We start from the raw sequence: 20,421 nt of genomic DNA on the forward strand, positions 1-20,421 counted from the left end.
TAAAACAAATTAACAGCATCTCACGCTGCCCTTATCTCGGAGTAGAGGGACGTTTCCCACTTATGATTTAGAAGCAGGGTTTAACTCTGATTTATTTATTTTTTTAGTGTGAAATTTTCTCTGTGAACAATTTCTTTCGCAGACGGCATTACTGTTACTATTTATCTGAGCGCACAGCTGTTCATTTCTGTGCTCATTTCTTTGCATCGGTAAGCAGACCTTAATAACGGAGGAATTTACAATAGGTTACTGGCCAGCAGGGTAGTTGTATGTGTGGGCTGGTGGTATATTGCTCTTGCTGTTAGTATTAGCCTGCGGTCACACTGTGTGTGTGTGTGTTTGTGTGTAAATAATCACAACATATCAATTTCATTACATACATTTTTATTTTCGATTTTCTCTCCTTTTAAACGATTTTTTTCACATGATTAGACAAATAAGAACGGGCTTTCTAAAATATCTAATAAGGTCTTTAATTAAACTCGTGATCACTGTTTGATTTAAAGATCGGTTTCATGAGTTGAACTTTAGCTTATATCGCTTCGGAATTATTATTATTTTTTTTTTAAAGTTTGGAGAAAGAGACTTACCGTGTATTTCTCCTTTCGAAGCTGGAAAAAGGATGAATTGCTTCAGAAAAGTTGAGTAAAAGCGTTTTATTAAAGTTTTGAAAAGAGCGGTGTGTGTTCAAGAGCGGTCCAGTGTGTGTTTGTGTTTGTTTGTTCTTGAGTTTGTTTGTGTTTGTGTTTGTGTTTAAAAAAAATGACGCTGCGGTGTCCATGGTACTGAATCTCTAAATCACGTGACACACGAGAATTTCACTCTGTTAGTAATAAACACAGTGACCCATATAACCTCAGATACTACAGAAAAGAGAACATATCAATAAATATAAATAAAACAAATTAACAACATCTCACGCTGCCCTTATCTCGGAGTAGAGGGACGTTTCCCACTTATGATTTAGAAGCAGGGTTTAACTCTGATTTATTTATTTTTTTTAGTGTGAAATTTTCTCTGTGGACAATTTCTTTCGCAGACGGCATTACTGTTACTATTTATCTGAGCGCACAGCTGTTCATTTCTGTGCTCATTTCTTTGCATCGGTAAGCAGACCGTAATAACGGAGGAATTTACAATAGGTTACTGGCCAGCAGGGTAGTTGTATGTGTGGGCTGGTGGTATATTGCTCTTGCTGTTAGTATTAGCCTGCGGTCACACTGTGTGTGTGTGTGTGTGTGTGTGTGTGTGTGTGTGTGTGTGTGTGTGTGTGTGTGTGTGTGTGTGTAAATAATCACCACATATCAATTTCATTACATACATATTTATTTTCGTTTTTCCTCTCCTTTTAAACGATTTTTTTCACACGATAAGACAAATAAGAACGGGCTTTCTAAAATATCTAATAAAGTCTTTAATTAAACTCGTGATCACTGTTTGATTTAAAGATCGGTTTCATGAGTTGAACTTTAGCTTATATCGCCTCGGAATTTTTTATATATTTTTTTAAAGTTTGGAGAAAGAGACTTACCGTGTATTTCTCCTTTCGAAGCTGGAAAAAGGATGAATTGCTTCAGAAAAGTTGAGTAAAAGCGTTTTATTAAAGTTTTGAAAAGAGCGGTGTGTGTTCAAGAGCGGTCCAGTGTGTGTTTGTGTTTGTTTGTGCTTGAGTTTGTTTGTGTTTGTGTTTAAAAAAATGACGCTGCGGTGTCCATGGTACTGAATCTCTAAATCACGTGACACACGAGAATTTCACTCTGTTAGTAATAAACACAGTGACCCATATAACCTCAGATACTACAGAAAAGAGAACATATCAATAAATATAAATAAAACAAATTAACAGCATCTCACGCTGCCCTTATCTCGGAGTAGAGGGACGTTTCCCACTTATGATTTAGAAGCAGGGTTTAACTCTGATTTATTTATTTTTTTAGTGTGAAATTTTCTCTGTGAACAATTTCTTTCGCAGACGGCATTACTGTTACTATTTATCTGAGCGCACAGCTGTTCATTTCTGTGCTCATTTCTTTGCATCGGTAAGCAGACCGTAATAACGGAGGAATTTATTCCAACATTTCAGCCTAACATCATTTGTTATTTCAACTATTCAAATTTTTTCATAATTGTAAAATAAATAATGCTATTGAATTAAACGTATATATGTTAATATTTATTTAATATTTAATCTAACTTAACGTAAATATAAAAACTGTTTTTATATTAATGAAATAAACAACAATAAAAATTTCGGAAAATATTAAATTTTGTTGTCTAATAATTTTCAAAAAATAAATTCTTGATCAATTTTCCATAAAACAATTCAAAAATTTCCAGTTATTAAAAACTACAGTGCAGATTCTACACTGTAAAAAAATGTCCGTAAATTTAACACTAAAATACCGTATAAATGCTACAGGATAAAACCTGTAAAAATTTGTATTTCACAAAACTTGCAATAACCGTAGAATTTACAGTGAAAAAACTGTAATTAGTTTTACAGAGTAAGACCTTGAATTTAACAGTTAAAAACGTATGAAAATATGTTTTTTTATGCAGTAAAATTAACAATATACTGTATTAGTTACCATAAAAAATAACATTTTTGTCTTTCTATTTTACAAAAGGGAAATGTAAGGTTGTTTCATGGAATTGCCCTCCTAATCTTTTTTTTAGTGTGCAATTGAAAACCACAATGCAGGGCAGAGGACATAAATAATTATAACATATGTTTGATAAAATCATCTTTGTCTGTATAAATTTGTAATATAAGGACTTTTTAAAAATTGTATGCTTAAATTGTCTGCCTAAAACCCTTAAAAACAGTTCACCTTGACATGTGTCTATTTGATTTTTAGAACTAAAATATTGTTTTGCTGTTATTAACAGTGATTTTACATTTTTTAGGGTGTGTGATCGAAACTTCTGAAATTTAATTATCTGTTTTGTCTCTGTCCTCAGAAGTTTGTTTTAAGGTAGGAAAAAATCAACAAGCATTTGAAAAGGTAACCGTTAAGCATCATCCAATTATGACAACGTTGCTCCTTTGCGCCAGTGGGCAAAGAATTTGATTGGCTGATTACTGATTGGCGCCGAGCAGTGGCGAAATGGCGATTGTTGCGGAGCGTTGTCGGAGCTGAACTACAAATAGGCAGAAATATTCTTTAAGATAAATGTGTATGGGCACATTGGTAAATTGGGTTCAACTGTTTTATAATCAGTGTGTGGTTTTAAACACGAGTAGCCAGAGCCGATCCTGACCTCCCTGGGGCCCTAAGCAAAATTCTGCTAAGGGGCCCTCCTACTTGACCCCTGAGCCATGTAAACCACTCACTCTCATTTTCTACCGCTTATCCGAACTACCTCGGGTCACGGGGGATCTCAGGCGTCATCGGGATTCAAGGCAGGATACACCCAGGACGGAGTGCCAACCCATCACAGGGCCCATGTAAACCATTTGCCACACATTCACACTTGACACCCCACTGCTCCCACTACAAACCTCCCTCCTTTTAAAAAAGTTTGCTCCATCTCTCGGTCAAAGAGTAAAACAATACAGAATTGAATGAGGTATAAACAAATCTTTATTGAATTGAATTTAAAGTGAATATTAACATTATCTTAAATAAGCAGAAAATAATAAAATATAACAAAATATATATATATATATATATATATATATATATATATATATATATATATACGTATATATATACGTATATATATATATGTATACGTATATGTATACATATATATATATACGTATATATATACGTATATATATATATATATACATATATATACGTATATATATATATATATATATATATATATATATATATATATATATATATATATATATATATATATATATATATATATATATACACACACACACACACGTATATATATATAGAACACAGCTTTGGATTTTGGGATTAACTTTGGTTCCCTCTACAGTCTGGGCATTTTCAGCATTGTTGACACCAGTCTATTTGGACTGTCTGGAAGAAACTGAAACTTGATTGAGAGACTATAAACATTGTCATTTAGGAGTGCTATCACGCTACTTTTTGTACTGGTCCCCACACAGATGTTGCTGCTCGAAAGCGCGCGTGTCATTTCGTGCACGATTGCGCGCAAATATGAACGCATGTTCACACGCGGCGCGGTTATCGAGCTTCCGTTTATAAATAAATAAATGCCCTTGGACGTTTATTCACGCGAATGTTCACGCGATAAATTGTTGTGTGACAGACAGGCCAAGAGATGCACTGGCAGCACTGCACAGCTAATTTAGCTAGTCAGATAGAGACTAGAGACAGAATCACATCAACTTAACTTTACTGTTTTGCTCTTGCTGACATCAAACTTAAAGAGAACACAAGTTTACCTGATTGCTGTTCTCGCATTTCACTCTCATTTTGTTTCTCTTTTCTCTTTTCATGGCCAGATGGTTAGCTCCGCTACTGTCTTCTACACAGTAAATATTAACACGCGCTGTAAAATGAGGCAGAAGGAGGCGGGGCCTTGCGTAATTTGCGGGGCCCTATTAGGGATGAGCGAGTACAGCATTATCTGTATCTGTATCCGTATCTGTTAACCATATGAATTATCTGTATCTGTATCTGTATCTGTTAACCATATGAATTATCTGTATCTGTATCTGTATCTGTTAACCATATGAATTATCTGTATCTGTATCTGTTAACCATATGAATTATCTGTATCTGTATCTGTATCTGTTAACCATATGAATTATCTGTATCTGTATCCGTACTCGGAGTGAGTGGGGCCTAATACGGAAGTAGGCGGGACTTATCTTGAAATGGGCGGGGCTTTACACGGTAATAATTAATTTGTAATATTTATAACACTAGCATACTACCTTTATGTTTTTATGAAATACAGCAAAAACGTGTCAGACACACAGTGTCTGGTTACTGGTTAGAGACAGCTGAAGGTTTAAAAAAGAAAAAAAATCTCCGCTGAAAATATGTGTGTAGGGGAGGGGCGCTGTGACTAGCCTATCACTGTAGGGGAGGGGCGCTGTGACTAGCCTATCACTGTAGGGGAGGGGCGCTGTGACTAGCCTATCACAGAACGCTGACACAATCAGCTACCCAATCATGATTTTCATCCAATCCGAGCACAGATATTGACTCGTATTACTCTTATAAGACTCGTACTCGGCAGAAGTGCTTTATCCGTACCGGATACTCGTTTCAGCCCAGTATCCGGCTCATCTCTAGGCCCTACGCAACTTGCGTAGTGAGCGTATAGGGCCGATCGGCTCTGCGATTATCCTCTTTCTGTTTTCATGACGCATCATGAAGCATCTAGGCAGCGCATGTAGTCAGACTTGTAAACTCCAGCCCAGAACGTGAAACGTCATTTAGGTGTTTAAAACAGCAGTAGAGTGTGTGTTTGTTAAAATGTGGTTAAAATGTTTATCTGTTATTTCTGTGGAATATCAGTGCAAACCCTTAGGGAGCATGTTTTACATGTCAAACTTCACCGTAATGAACCACGAGGCGTGTTCAAGTGCGCCGCTACAGATTGCCATGAAACGTTTCGTTCATACGGGGCATTTAAGGCTCATTTTTACCGTAAACATAACACAGATTCACATGTTTCTACTGCAAATGCCCTTACGGTGTTTACGTGTAATATTTCCATGTGCCAGCACCAGTGTCGCGATATCAAATCACTAACGGCTCACTTAAAGGAACATATTCTCGAAGGGCGTGTTGTAACATGTCCGGTGACAGGATGCGACCATACGTTCACTGTAAATTCGTCGTTTACATCCCACATGTCCAGGAAACACAGACAGTGTTCTGTGGACAGTATAAGTGATCTTTATAAGGAGACAGTTTCTCAGTCTCTTGATACTGAACCTTTAGTTACAGGCCCTACAGAGAGATTTAGTGAGACTGATGAAGGTGGAAATTTCAATGACCTGTTTCTCAGAAATATATGTCTTTTCTACTTGAAATTACAAGGGCAGTTTCGTCTGCCAGCATCAACTATACAAAATATTGTTGAAGAGATGCAGAGCATACACGAACTGGAACAGACATATACTTTGAATAAATTGAGTGCAGTTTTGAAAAGTGATTTCGAGTTAACAGATGAGCACATTGGTAGAATATGTGATGTCATGAAGGAATCTGACCTATTCAGCAGTAGTCATGAAGGATCTATGAGAACCAATTTTTCAAGAACAAAGGCTTTTAAAAAAAATGTTCAGATACACAGAACATGTAAAGTTGTACTTAGGAATAGATGAAACAAGGTCACAGAGGTTTGCCTACTACTGTATGTTTCATTGAAAGACACTTTGATATGTTTATTGGAGTCTGACTTATGGCGGAATTGTGCTGCACAGGATACATGCTTACCGTGCACAGATGTGCTTTGTGATGTCAGTGATGGTCAGGTATACAAAAACAATGAGTTCTATTCTCAAAACCCATCATGTCTCAAAATAATCCTATATCAAGATTCTTTTGAGGTAATGAACCAATTAGGTTCAGCAAAAAGCATTTTTTGAGGGTTTTCTTTCCTATGATTTAGCCCTTTTCCTGAAGTACTTCATCAAGCAGAAAAAGTGGTTCACCTATTCAATTCTAAATAGACGCATTAAGCAATTTAAATACAGTGCATCTGATGCATTGAGTAAGCCATGTGCAGTGAGCTCCAATGGAGTATAGCTTTCTGGTCAGGCTATTCAGAACTGGAATTTTTTTAGACTTCTTCCTGTGATCATGTGTGACAAGGTGAAAGAGCCCATGGATGATGTTTGGCAGTTGACCCTTCAGCTAAAAGACATTGTGGAGATGATTTGTGCCCAGAAAATTTCATTGCCAGAGGTTGCATACCTTGATGTTCTTATCCAAGAATATCTTGCTTGTAGATTCTCTCTCTTTCCAGGACATAGACTAAAGCCTAAGCATCACTACCCTGCACTGATTTTAAAGTTTGGTCCTTCGATCAGGTTGTGGACGATGCGCTTTGAGAGTAAGCACAGTTACTTTAAAAGATGTGCTAGGAACTTAAAGAATTATAAAAACCTGTGCTTCACTCTCTCTGAAAGGCATCAAATGTACCAGGCCTATCTGTCAGAAGGGTCTATGTGTGATCTAATTTTGAGGGTAAAAAACAGCACTGCATTTTACCCAGAGCTGTATGGTGGTTCTGTTAAAGATGCAGTGAGGCAGTTTGGATTTACAGAGAACAATACCAAAGTCTCAACAGAAGTAATGTACAGGGGTACATTATACAAACAACCCCAGTTCCTTGTAACACATAATATGGATTTAATAGAGTTTGGAGAACTTGCACTTATTCTAATAAAAGATGAAGATGTTCATTTTCTGCTGAGAAGGTTTGTAGCAGAATTCATTCCTGAATATGATTTGCATGAATTGAAACATCAGACTGAAATAATGCATTGTATGAAAATCAATGACCTGGCAGATTTCTATCCTTTAACATCATATACGATGAATGAAAAAAGGGTAATTCCTTTAAAGCACAGTATGATATCACACTGAACATGATTGTTGACCTGTATTTTCTCATACCTTTTGGTTTATTTATGTAAATTATTATTTTTTGTTTTTCAGAAATGGGTGAATCAGAGTTAAACATTTCAAACATCAGCAATGCCATTGATGCCGTATTACCTGACCTCCCAATCGCAACAAAAAAATCTCTTGAGGACACCTTAAAATCACTTGGAGTGGAGACCCCAAGAGATTTCAGATTTCTTGAGGAATCAGATCTGGCAGCTGTACTGAGGCCCATTCAAGCCAGGAAATTTATTTCTGTTCTAAAGGAGACCAGTAAGTCCATGTATTTGTTTCCGTTACAAAAACTTTAAAGGGATAGTTGACCCAAAAATGAAAATTCTGTCATTATTTACTCACCCTCAGAAACCAAACCTGCATACATTTCTTTGTTCTGCTAAACACAAAGGAAGATGATTGTAAGAATGTCAGTAAACAAGCAGGGATGAGGTCTGTTTGGTTACTGACATTCTTCCAACTATAAATGGTAGTAAATAATGACAGAATTTTCATTTTGGGGTAAAAACTCTCTTCAGTGGTCAGACATTACTTTTGTTTTTAAAAGTAACAATTACCTTTGTTATTTATTACCTTATTTGTTCTATTTAATACACATTATTTTCTGTTTATTATACAGTAACAGTAAGCAAACTAATTATTGTGATTGTTAAAGTAACTGTTCAACTGTAAAGACAATCCTGTCATTCTTAATTAGTGCCTGGTTTGGAATAACAATAGGGAAATAAACCGTGATGATATTTTCATTTTGTTTGAAACAGTTTGTTCATCTCTGGGATCTTTTCTGTCCCAGAGTTCTTCATGCTCATCTCCCAACACCTCCCCTCCTAGTGTGAACTGGGTGGACAGCTTTGAAGTCCCATGGAATAAGTTTCCTAAGGAATTAATGCAGGCACTTGAGAGACAGAAAAGACCAATTCCTCGGTTGCGTAGGGAAATGGTGAGGATTGTTGTTGCGGCAATGATGAAAGTTTGTACTTGTCCAAGTAGGATGAATTTAACGGAGGTCGCCAAAAGGATGGTTGCTAAATATCCAAAGTCTTTGCAAGATGTGATTGAAGAGAGTGCGATTGGTCCTGGATACTACTCCTTGGTCAAACAATTTCAAGCCAGAGTCAAAAATGCAAGAAGGACCAGCACACCAAAAATAAAAAAGCGCATTCATGATGCAGAGGAATGTGATACTGAGGAGGTCACACCTGAAAAAAGAGCTGCAGTTCAGGATACATACTGTACGGCTGCATCAAATGGGAACTTCGATTTATGCCCCTCAGTGAAACTGCCGAGAGTCAGCAGTTGAAAAAAGAGAAGATGAGGAGTCTGTCACAAACAACTGAGTGGAATGAAGAGGAAGTGAAGGTTCTCATGAAGTCTACATACTACAGTCAACGAAAAGATATCAACAAAGTAACAGACATGAAAATCCTCATTGATGACTGGCCATTTTTGTTTCAGGAAAGTGGAATGGAAGTGCACTTTAAAGACCTCACAGGGATACCACTTAAAGAGACCTTCCTGAACAGCATTGACAGAAAAGGAAATAGGCTGTTGAACTTCATGGGGAATGTTTGTGCAACCAAGAACAAGCATGTCTTACAGGCTATCACAAAATTACAAGTTTTGAGAGGACAGACAAATGGTTGCGCTGAGGATGTGAAAGACATGATACTTCTACTTCTCTCCTATTTTGATGAGAAAGAGGAGCTCCTTCGTCATTATGTAGAACAGACAAGCTTCGCAAAGGATGTACAGTTGGAAAACCTGCCTGTAACACCTTGAATTTTTGTGTGTGGTAAGTATTTAAGTTTAAGTAAGTTTTTACATATTTTCCACAACACAGACTAAAAACTCAGTTTAAAAACTCATAGATCATGAGCATTTCTGTGTTTTGTGATTATTGTTCACAAGTGTCTTGTTTAATCTGAAACTTAAACCTTATCAAAATTAACCCAGTTCTTGCACGTTATTTGCTTTTTGACATGTTCTGCATATGTCATTCTGCATATGTCATCTGACAGTTCTACCACTGACTGTATAATTTTGAGATTTGTTTTTAAATAATGTGGACATTTGAGGGACTCAGGTAATAGTTGTGTATGATAATTGTCATTAGTGTTAAAAGATGAGGGTCATGGTCAGATATTTGGATGCTGGAAATTATGTTCAGGACCTAGTGGATTTTGTTTAATGTCTCAAATTAAATGAGACTAATGAACAACAAAACAGAATGTTCATCTTTTATGTAACATTAGACAGTATTAAGCATTTGGGGTATCTAAACCTTTGAACTAGGTTATTAAATGGAGTTAGTAATTTGTGCTGTAGAATGTGTAGAAATCTATTATGTTAAATAGTTTTTCAGGGCAGTACTAAATAAACTGCTATGTGTATGATAGTCATATGTAAATACACAATTACCTTGCTACATGTACATGTCTTCATTGAATTGAAATTGTATCCACAGGACGTTCCTGCTATGCTGCTGTTTGATTCATGCTCAGTGTGGACCGTAAGATTGTGAATGATGACATCACTACTTTCATCGCTGCTGTTTGCCTAATGTTTGGCAGTTACTACTGTTTCAACATTCACTACCCTTCTGAACTGGCATCAGTGCTTGAATTCCTGCAAAGGTATGTAAAGACACCTAGGAGGGAAGGTTCACTTAATATTTACAGAGTTTCAATGTTTTTTCTTTCTTTTCAAGGTGTTTTTTCAACATCAATCCCGAAAAGGGCACAAAAGTTGTGGAAAAAAGAACAAAAAGCGACTCCAAGTGAACCCAAGAGTCTTCACCCTAATCTTTGACCTTTCTGATCATGAGTGGCAAGAGACTTTGCCACTCATGTAAGCACTCTGTAAGCACTTTAGTTCTGTTCTGCTTTAGAAGTTCTTACTGTAAATGTTTATCTGAAACTTTACCTACAGTATCTTCTCAAGCTCAGTTTAAAGTGGCAGTTAGGTAGCAGAAATGTTTTCAGTTCTGAGTCTAAATTTTACGTCTGTAAACTTAACTGTATACTTCTGTTAAAATACGAGAACAGAAAAACACTTTAATGTTCTTTTAAATGCCTGCTAGTCTTTATTAAAAAAATACATGGGACCACACTGATGTCCGAGTCTATTAATATATTTTGATGGGTTTTGATGATTTCATTTAGGTTTGTGTTCATCAATTAGAATGAAAGAATTCTTAATAGTTTTTTAAAGGTAAAATCAGAATGTTTAGAAATGTAACATCTATCACTTCTAGCTTCCAGATAGTGTGATTAAATGATGCTTTGAATTCACTGGTTATTTATAATAAAAAATAATATAACAGCATTTACATATTTAATGTTTTTTCATTAGTTTAAATAGTTTCCTTTCTGCTTTGTGAAATAATTATAGTTTTTAACTGTAATGATTACAAAATAAACCTTTAAATTAAACAGTTTTGAGCTGTAAAAAAGATGGTTATGAACCATAATTACTACAATTTAAACAATGTAATTTGACAGGTATAAACTATACCTTATAACAACATAAAGATTGATTAGATAGTTATAAACCGTAAAAAAAAAATTTGTATCCGTAAAATATATAGCACAATGGGTGCAATCCTGTACAACCAATAACGTTCCTACCGTATTTTTGACGGTAAAGTTCTGGCAACCGTAAACTGTAAATTGTACGGTTTACTTTTTACAGTGTAGGGTTCCACCACGATGACTCCAATTTGTTACATTGCATTACAATTTACACATAACGCTGAAATAAATATATAAATATATTTTACAAACTATAACATTTCCAAATAAAATAGAAACAACAAATATGCAGGATCTCCACTGACATGACAACAGTAACACAGCATATGGAATATGTATAGAGCTAAAAGATTTTTGCTCCTGACATCTGAAGCAGAGCCGATTGGCCCTATACGCCCAATACGCAAGTTGCGTGGGGCCCCGCAAATTACACAAGTCCCTGCCTCCCCTGCCTCATTTTACAGCGTGTGTTAACGTTTACTGTGTAGATGACAATATGAAGCGGAGCTATCCATCTGGCTATGAAAAGTGAAAAAAGAAACAAAATGAGAGTGAAATGCGAGAACAGCAATCAGGTAAACTTGTGTTCTCTTCAAGTTTGATGTCAGCAAGAGCCAAACTGCAGTGACCATTACTCCTATATGCTATAGCAGGTATAAAAATGTCGTTCAACTCCCTGTTAAAAGCTGAAGTTTTCTGTTGTTGATTTGGCCATTGCATTCTTTAGCATACTGGTACACCCAGATTTTAGTCAGTGGCAGCAGACCTGCCCATGTGTCTCAGAGCAGTAGCTGCAGGAGAAGGTTACAGCAAGTTAACACTGTTGCTACCAAAAAACAGCACATATGACGGCCAGCATGATAGTTGAGATTTAACACTGCTTTTAGAAATGCCGAATGTCACAGTTAAACTAAGCACAACTCTTAACCCTGCCACGCTTCTTCACACAGAGCAGGAGGGAGAGTCTCATAAATGTGTGAGTGTGGTTAATGAAGTTTCTAGCCCAAGTCCTAATTTGCAGGAGACACTGCTGACCAATCCTGATCTGGAACTATTTGTGGACAAATCAGCATCCAGGAACTCAGAAACAGGTCAAAACTGCATGGGGTTTGCTGTAGTCACCCAGAACGAAATTTCACTTCCCATCTCATTATAGGTTGCAGAACTTACCACCCTTACAGAAGCCTGCAAATTAGCAGTGGGTAAGACTGTGACTGCATATACTGATAGCAGGTACACAATCCCAGACCCTTAGATTTTGTCTATGAATGGGAACTATGCAGTGAACACTGTAAATGAGAAGCTCAGTGAGAATGCACATAAACTCAGTAACCCTGTGCAAACTAAATAATTTGCACTGCACCACACATGTACACAAAGGAGGGCCGGATGTGCCGTATGAAGCAGAATGGTTCAGAAAGCTAGAGAACCCAGAAATGCTGTTTTGGGATGAGCACCGCTGTGCTGTAGAGGTAGATTTATCTAGGATATATAAAAGTGCAGGCAAGACACATCCCTTCACCATTGAGTAATCAGTTCCACATATTTCTCTGTCCAAATGCCATGACTTTGGCCTCATAAAAAACTGTCCACCGGTACAGATTACTGCCAAATCTGGCTATGTAAAGCACAATTCTGAAGGTTTTTGTGTCTAGTTCTTTCATGCCTAATCAACACCTGACATTCATATGTAATCAATGTCTGATGATCCTGTGCTCAACCTATAAATTACATATAACTGTAAAGGGGGAACCAAATGGCTGATTACATTGTACCTCTGCTATTGTCTGTAAAGCAATCAAATGATCAATACACAGGATGGCCCTTCTTGTCCTGTCTATTGTAAGTTCTCCATTAGGACATCCTAACTGCATCCAAACTGTTGTTTGAAGGCCATTTGTTACCAGGTATTTAGTCTGGTCACACAGACAGTACCTTTGGGTTAAGTTCCAGAAGACTGCTATGCTACAAGAACATCTTTAATAAACACTTTGTCCCTGAACTTGGTCCAGCTTACTTTTCTTTTACATATTAGAAGCATTCTAGTAGGTTGGCAAGCCACCCAAGGAACATGCAGCCAAATTCAAGGGAAATCAATTCCCATTGAAACCAGATGCAATTCTAGGTATCACACCAGTGTTTAATTCTTTGCTGAAGGCTTTTGTGATAATACGATAAAACATATTCCCAATAAAGAAAACTAGATCCCAAGGTGAGCCTGAAGAATAGAGATTTGTACTTAAAGCAGAGCCAAATGTTCCCAACCCATACACTACTCTAACACAATTAGCACCAGATTGGAAGATTTCTGTCGTAGACTTGGCTAATGCATTCTTTAGTGCCCCAGTGCATCCTGACAGCCAGTTTTGGTTTGCTTTTTCATTTAATGTAAAGTCTTAGACTTTTACTCGCCTTTGACAAGGCAATTTGAATCACCCACCATTTACATTGAAGCCCTAAAAACTAGTTTAGAGACACTACAATTAACTTAAGGGCACAGTTTTATTAACCTATGAGGATGATTGCCTTTTGGCTGCCCCAACAAAGGAGCAGTGTGGAGCTGACACTATCAGCCTGCTCTGTCACCTTGCCAAAGAAGGACACGAGACCAGTCTCTCAAAATTACAATTTGTTCATGAAGAGGTGAAGTTTCTTGGTCAATCAATTTAAGCTGAAGGAAAGAAGCAGTAAGCCAGGAGAGTTGAGGTGATCCAGTACATTCCAAAACCACTCACAAAAAAGCAACTAATATCTTTCCTAGGAATGTACTCATATTGTAGAATGTTCATTCTAAATTATGCCATCCTCAAAGGCTCCTTTGAGTGCAATATCTCATGGGAATATCTCAATATCTCACAGTGTACTTAGTTGGCTCCGGAAGCAAAGCAAGCATTTGAAAATCTAAAAAGAGCTCTACAAACTGCTCCAAATATAGGCATTCAAGATACTAATAGGCCTTTCACACAAACAGTAGGCGAGAAGCAAGGTTGCATGACATCAGTTCTGCTCCAAGATCACGGGGGCAAACTCAGTCCAGTGGCTTATTTTTTAGCAAATCTCAATCCGGTGTGCCTGCTGCTTATGTGTCTATGTGCAGTTGCTACAGCTAAAAAAGCTGTAAATGCCTCATGTGACATTGTAGGACATGGTGAGCTAACCCTACTTGATCCACATGCAGTCTCTCAACTATTCTTGGAACAAAAAACAGGGCACATGGCTGCAGCCAGGTGGCTGTGCTTCAACACTATTACTGGAAATGGCAGTAACATCACTGTAAATTATTGTACTGTCCTTAACACCACTTCTCTCCTTCCTGTAAACATGGACGGGGAACAACAGAATTGTGTTGATGTTGTTAATGAAATCTGCAGCCCAAGACCTAACTTAAGAGAAACACCTTTTTTCAACCCACACACAGTAGTCACTGAACATGACATCCTACTAGCACAAGCACTTCCAGCTCATAGCCTTAACTGAAGTATGCAAAATGGTTTAGACCATTCGTCAAAAGGAGGTATGTACAAAAGTATCTCTAGATACTGGTTTACGAATGGCTTTACTTATTACTCCCAAACTTTTGGTGAAAGCTGTGTAATTTATGCGATAAACAATACGGGCAGGGGTGTTAAAATCCCCCCGAGTGCACATCAACTTGAGCGACCATTTCAATATTTACAGATGCATTTTTTTAACTGACACCTAGTGAAGAAAAACAGTATTGTTTGGTTATAGTTGACGTGTTTTCAAAATAGACAGAGACTTTCCTAACCTCTAAACAAGATGCAAGTTCAGTAGCTAAAGTATTGCTGACTGAAATCATTCTGAGGTGGGGAAGTCAGGACAAAATAGGAAGAAACTATGGTACTCCATTTGTGAGGAGTAGTAGTGAGTGAGTACCTAGGGTTTGATCTAAAACAACACTGTGCCCTACCAACCTGCCAGTAGAGGAGCTGTAGAAAGGGAGAATAGCACTTTAAAGAACAAATTGGCATGATGAATATCATGGGTCAAAGTACTTCCTCTTGTGTTAATGCACATGAGAACTACAAATTTTTACTACTGCAAATTTGAGCCCTTTCAAACTACTGTTTGGCAGACTTCCAAATACAGGTATGGGTCCTCCAGGAATTCCAAGGAAATTGACTGGAGAAACTCAAGATGAAATGTTGATTTATTACGCAAATCTGTCTTCTGACCTACAGGACACCACGGCCAGGCTATGGTGATTTGAATTACTGGCTCGACTGGGGTAGATATACAACTAAGACTTTGAAGAAATTCACACTGCGTGTTAGGGGGGATCTCAAGCATAACATATGAGGCAAAAAAGGGTTTCATCCTATCATGCAAATATCTTGCAATATTGTAGAGCAAACTATATGAATGTTATAAAGAACAGTATATTATCTATGAAACCCATACAAAACAAAACAAAAGCAAACATTTATTGTTCATCAGATCTAATGGGGTATGGCCAAAAGCCATATTTTAACATGCACTGCTTAGCCTTTTCTGTCTTTAAAATATATTGTAGCAACCTGCTCTGTCAAAGGGACCTGAGCTATAGACAAACTATCATGTTTAGGGACTGCTCCAGATATGGAAAAACACAAACAAAACAACACTGAATGTAATACTAATTGAATGTAATACTTATACTAATAATACTTATGTGCTTTTTTACTGTCCCATTTTGGATATAGTACCCCATCACCATTACTATAACCTCAACTCTTCTTACTTTCCACTAGATTTTGGAGCATGGATGATTTGCCCATTCAGCAACAAGAGCTGAGAGGAAAGTATCTTCCACACCAACCGTGGCAATTCGTGTGTTTATGGGCATTACTCTCTACTCTGAAGATGCACAACAGCCTTTCACCGACAGTGCTCCACAGTTAGTGGTTACAATGTCATCCAATATGCAAAGCACACTCATTCTTTTTCTTACTAGCAAGCTAGCTAGTATTTTTCAGTAATCACTGTTTAAGTTTGAAGGTAGTTATTTACTAAATAAATTTTGTTAGTTGAATTGAGCCCTGACCCCAATGCAGAGAGAAACCTGCATCACAATGTTCTTTAGAGGCAAACAAGAAGTAAAAAAAAAACAACTCACAATACAAGTAAACAAAAACATTTATTGTTTTCTTCATTTCTGTCCAAAATTCTCCGTCACAAAGTGTTTCCTGTTTTTGAGTCAGCATCATACTATTCATCAGTTAGTGGAAGGTGTTGATTTGGTTGAAGAAGAATGTTCAACACATTTACATTCACATTTGTTTTACATTCTCAAACAATGTGAACATTTTAAACTTTCTATGATAGCAAATAAACACTTCCTGAGATGACAGGAGAATGAATCTTGAAAGTATTCAGACTCAAAAAGGAACACATTCTCATCTAGGCAACAATGGATAGTGCAATTATGAAATAATTTCATAAATATTTTATGAAATAATTATCAAGTGTATACATTTATCAAAGAGAAATTATTCATAATTGCACTATCCACTATCTAGACCTTTCGTTTGACCAATCAAAGTGAAGTTATGTACATGTACATTGCATGATTATTGTATATATTTATTGAGCAAGTTATCACATTGTGCAACAGTTCATGATAATGATACATTTAAATAATTATATTTAAATAATTAATTTCTTTTATATATTACAGCATGTAATGTTCTATTTCACCCCTCCTAAAAGCCACAGGTGGTACAAATATCATGGATTCTTTCAGGTGTGCATTCTGAATCCTTTCTACAAACTGAAGTATCCAGAGGTCCATAGCTGGTGTCCGAGTGCCATCAAAACCTATTGAGTTTTCCCTTCCAGAAGCACACTCATCTTTCAACCTTTTTGATTTGTCCCTTCATGTTCATTGTTTGCTGAGTGAGAGGATGCTAGGTCTGCTGCTACATCTGCCAGAAGTTTAGGTTTTCCAATGACCTGGCAGATGAGGTGGCATGTTTACTCTCTGCCTCAGCAGGGGCTGCAAGGCAAGTATGTACTTACACATAGGGGCGGCGCCAGAGAATTTAGAAATTTTTTGAAATTTTAAATTGCTCTCTCTGCAACCATGGGAAAATCTTCGACAGATTGCTGTGTTCACTCAGATTGAGTGTTCGAACAATCAACATCTGAACCATTACGTACCGCAGGCTGAGGTATGCTTATATTCACTAGAAGTGAAATCTAAATTAGAATTATGAGGTAACTTATTTGGCACAAGAAATCGCTCCATTTTTAAAATGTAATGTAATGATATTATGCCTAAGCCAGCGAAGCTGCAACTCATGTAACGTTATGCACGTGTAATAAGTACATTTTTTTACTTTATTTTATTTGTTCCTTTAAATGATTAACTAAATTATTAATTAGAACTCAGTCTTTATATTATTGCTTTAAAAAATATTTGGGGGTGCTATGGGAGAGCTTTGTTCTTTCTTGGGGATGCTGAAGCACCTGCTAGCCCCTCTCTGGCACCACCTATGCTTACTCAGATTGCTGGCAGGCTCTAACCTATGACCACCTTAAAAAATGGTGGCAGCCCGAGTAATATTAGCTAGTGAAGTGCAAACCACAGCACGAATGCACACAATGCTGGTTGCAACAAATTTCACTAGCCTTACTACAAGGATTTTATCAGTTTTTATGAATGATTTAGCTGGCCTGACAGCTAAACCGCACACAGGCCTGGTGGTGTTTTAGCTAGTGTGATGATATATTTTCCCGTTTGACCTGACTAAACTCTTCATTAATTGCACTGAGAATAAACTGCTTTTCTGTTAAAGCCACCATGCCTGCTTGTGTGTCTGTGTTTAGCCTATCAAGGCTCTGAGAAGCCACAACCTATACTACTGATTCTTCCCAAAAATAACAGGATTAACAGAATTCATAAGCAAGGCTATGAAGTCTTATTATTGGCCCAAAGATAGCAAGGACATGGCTTGCACTATGTTAGTGCCTGTCAGTCACCTGTGCTGTGTATTTGGTCCAGGCAAACCACAGGCCCCTGACAATTTAAAGGGTAAAACAGAACAGCAACTGACATTAACAAACATACCATTATCATAGATGTTGCCATGTGTATGCTGCCATTATTTAAGGAGAGATGCCACCAGATTTTCTAGGCTGACAGCATCTGTCAAGACCGTGGGATCGGTGGAAAACTGTCCTCAGGGTACCATTGCCTGTTGTTCTCTAAACAGCCTGAACCTGAGAAATATATGTCATGGGGTTAGTTGTTATTTGTTATTATTACTTATATATACATTGTCATTATGTCTTTCTAAACACACAAAGATATTTAAATTTACCAATTAGGTTCTGTAAACCTTAATATAGATACCCATTTTTTATTAGTATTCCTTTCTTTTTATTTGATGGTCCCTTTAATCTGCTCTAGTGTTGTGTGTGTGTGTGTGTGTGTGTGTGTGTGTGTGTGTGTGTGTGTGTGTGTGTGTGTGTGAGATATGATTTATATAAGAGATGTGCCTATATTGGAATGATATGATAATCCAAAATGAAAGCCCTTATTGCCATTTTCAAGTCCCTTCTGGACAAACCCCACTCTGCTGCTGCTTAAGTTTTCTTGCTAATGCTATCTATACCAATTATCCCAAGCCTTTTTATGTTACCCTCCTTGTTGCAAATTCACATGTTGGTAAGTGTCCGGGACCTACCAGAGCAAAACATCTCTTTGTTGGGACCCTGGTCTTGTAATAGCAGCCGCCGCCTAGGCTTTCTACCACTAGATGTCAGCAACTGACTGTAGTTAACCTTGCTCTTGTTTTTGTAGCAGCCTACAGTAAAAGAAACAGAAAAGTAAAAATATCAAAGAGAGAAACAAATTCAACTTAAAGCTTACATTCAAAAAACAATGTAAGAATTAATTGGTTGTGTGTGTGAGAGTACAGTTATAATTATTATTTTTGCGTGGCACTGATGAATATGCAGGATATATAACAGATGCAGGAATGTTTTGCTGAATGTATTTTTACAGCAGGTTGATCACTTTCATTAGGAAACTGGAATTCAACTTAATCTAAAAATGTCTCATACCATTTGAAATGATCAGACCTTGAATGGGCTCAGAATCTCAAACAGCAGTTGCTGTTGTTTTCTGGATCGTTTTACATTAGCACCATTAATAGTCTACATGTTTTCAAACTGGGGGGAATGGTGGCTTAGAGGTTAGCACGTTTGCCTCACACCTCCAGGGTTGGGGGTTCGATTCCCGCCTCCGCGTTGTGTGTGTAGAGTTTGCATGTTCTCCCCGTGCCTCGGGGGTTTTTCTCGGGGTACTCCGGTTTCCTCCCCCGGTCCAAAGACATGCATGGTAGGTTGATTGGCATCTCTGGAAAATTGTCCGTAGTGTGTGTAGCGTCTGGTACCGGTCGTTTAGATTTCATGTCCCAGGCACCCCTCTTAAACTTCAGCATCTACATCTTTAATCAACCGATGAACAATCCAGATTACAGTTTTCTTGAGGGGCTGCATTCCACAGTGTCACACACACACACACAACTGGCTCCAGAATGTCTGGATCCTACAACCAAAACCAGATAACCCCCTGGCCTTCCTGGGTGAATCCACAGAGACCCTCATACCATAAAACACACACACAACACAATGGGACATTCCTGTTACTAATAAAACAAGCAAGATAAGATGCTCCACAGCCCACGACATTAACCCATACTCGTATGTATCTCCTACCCAATTATAATGATACTCTAAGAGTCTTATTCTTGTAACCCTGTTGTAATGTGTCTCTTCTGTTAAGGCTTGACTGACTTAAAATTATTTTCTCCTTACTTTCCTGACAAGGGTGTATCTTATTTATGTACCAGAACACAACACTGTATTAACATCAGTTACACTTTGATTACTGATCTGTGTACAGTATATAATGTACCGCTGCCTTTATGCCATCATTCCTCTTCATGTTTAGTATCCAAAAGACCACAAAATTATCTGTTACTTATTTTTCAAACAATGGTGCATTTTATTTGAGCACGGAAGGTGCCATACCGTTTTAATACACCTTGGATAAAACTTTAAAGTCCTCTAAGTTTTATAGCCCAAACCATGCCCACAGACACATGAAACAAAGGGAGTTTTTCCCTCCTAAATTTCAGGCCGTAGTATTGGCCATCTCGCCAAAGATGGGTGAAGTTCGGGACCTTTAAAATGTCACAAACACCACCAATCCGTGGTCAGACTTTCGGACCAGCTTGGAGACGACTTCATCTTCCTTCAAGGAACTTCCAGCAAGCTTCACTTCCAATAAC

The sequence above is a fragment of the Tachysurus vachellii genome, chromosome 4 (assembly GCF_030014155.1).
Source record: "Tachysurus vachellii isolate PV-2020 chromosome 4, HZAU_Pvac_v1, whole genome shotgun sequence".
Lineage (NCBI taxonomy): Eukaryota > Metazoa > Chordata > Actinopteri > Siluriformes > Bagridae > Tachysurus > Tachysurus vachellii.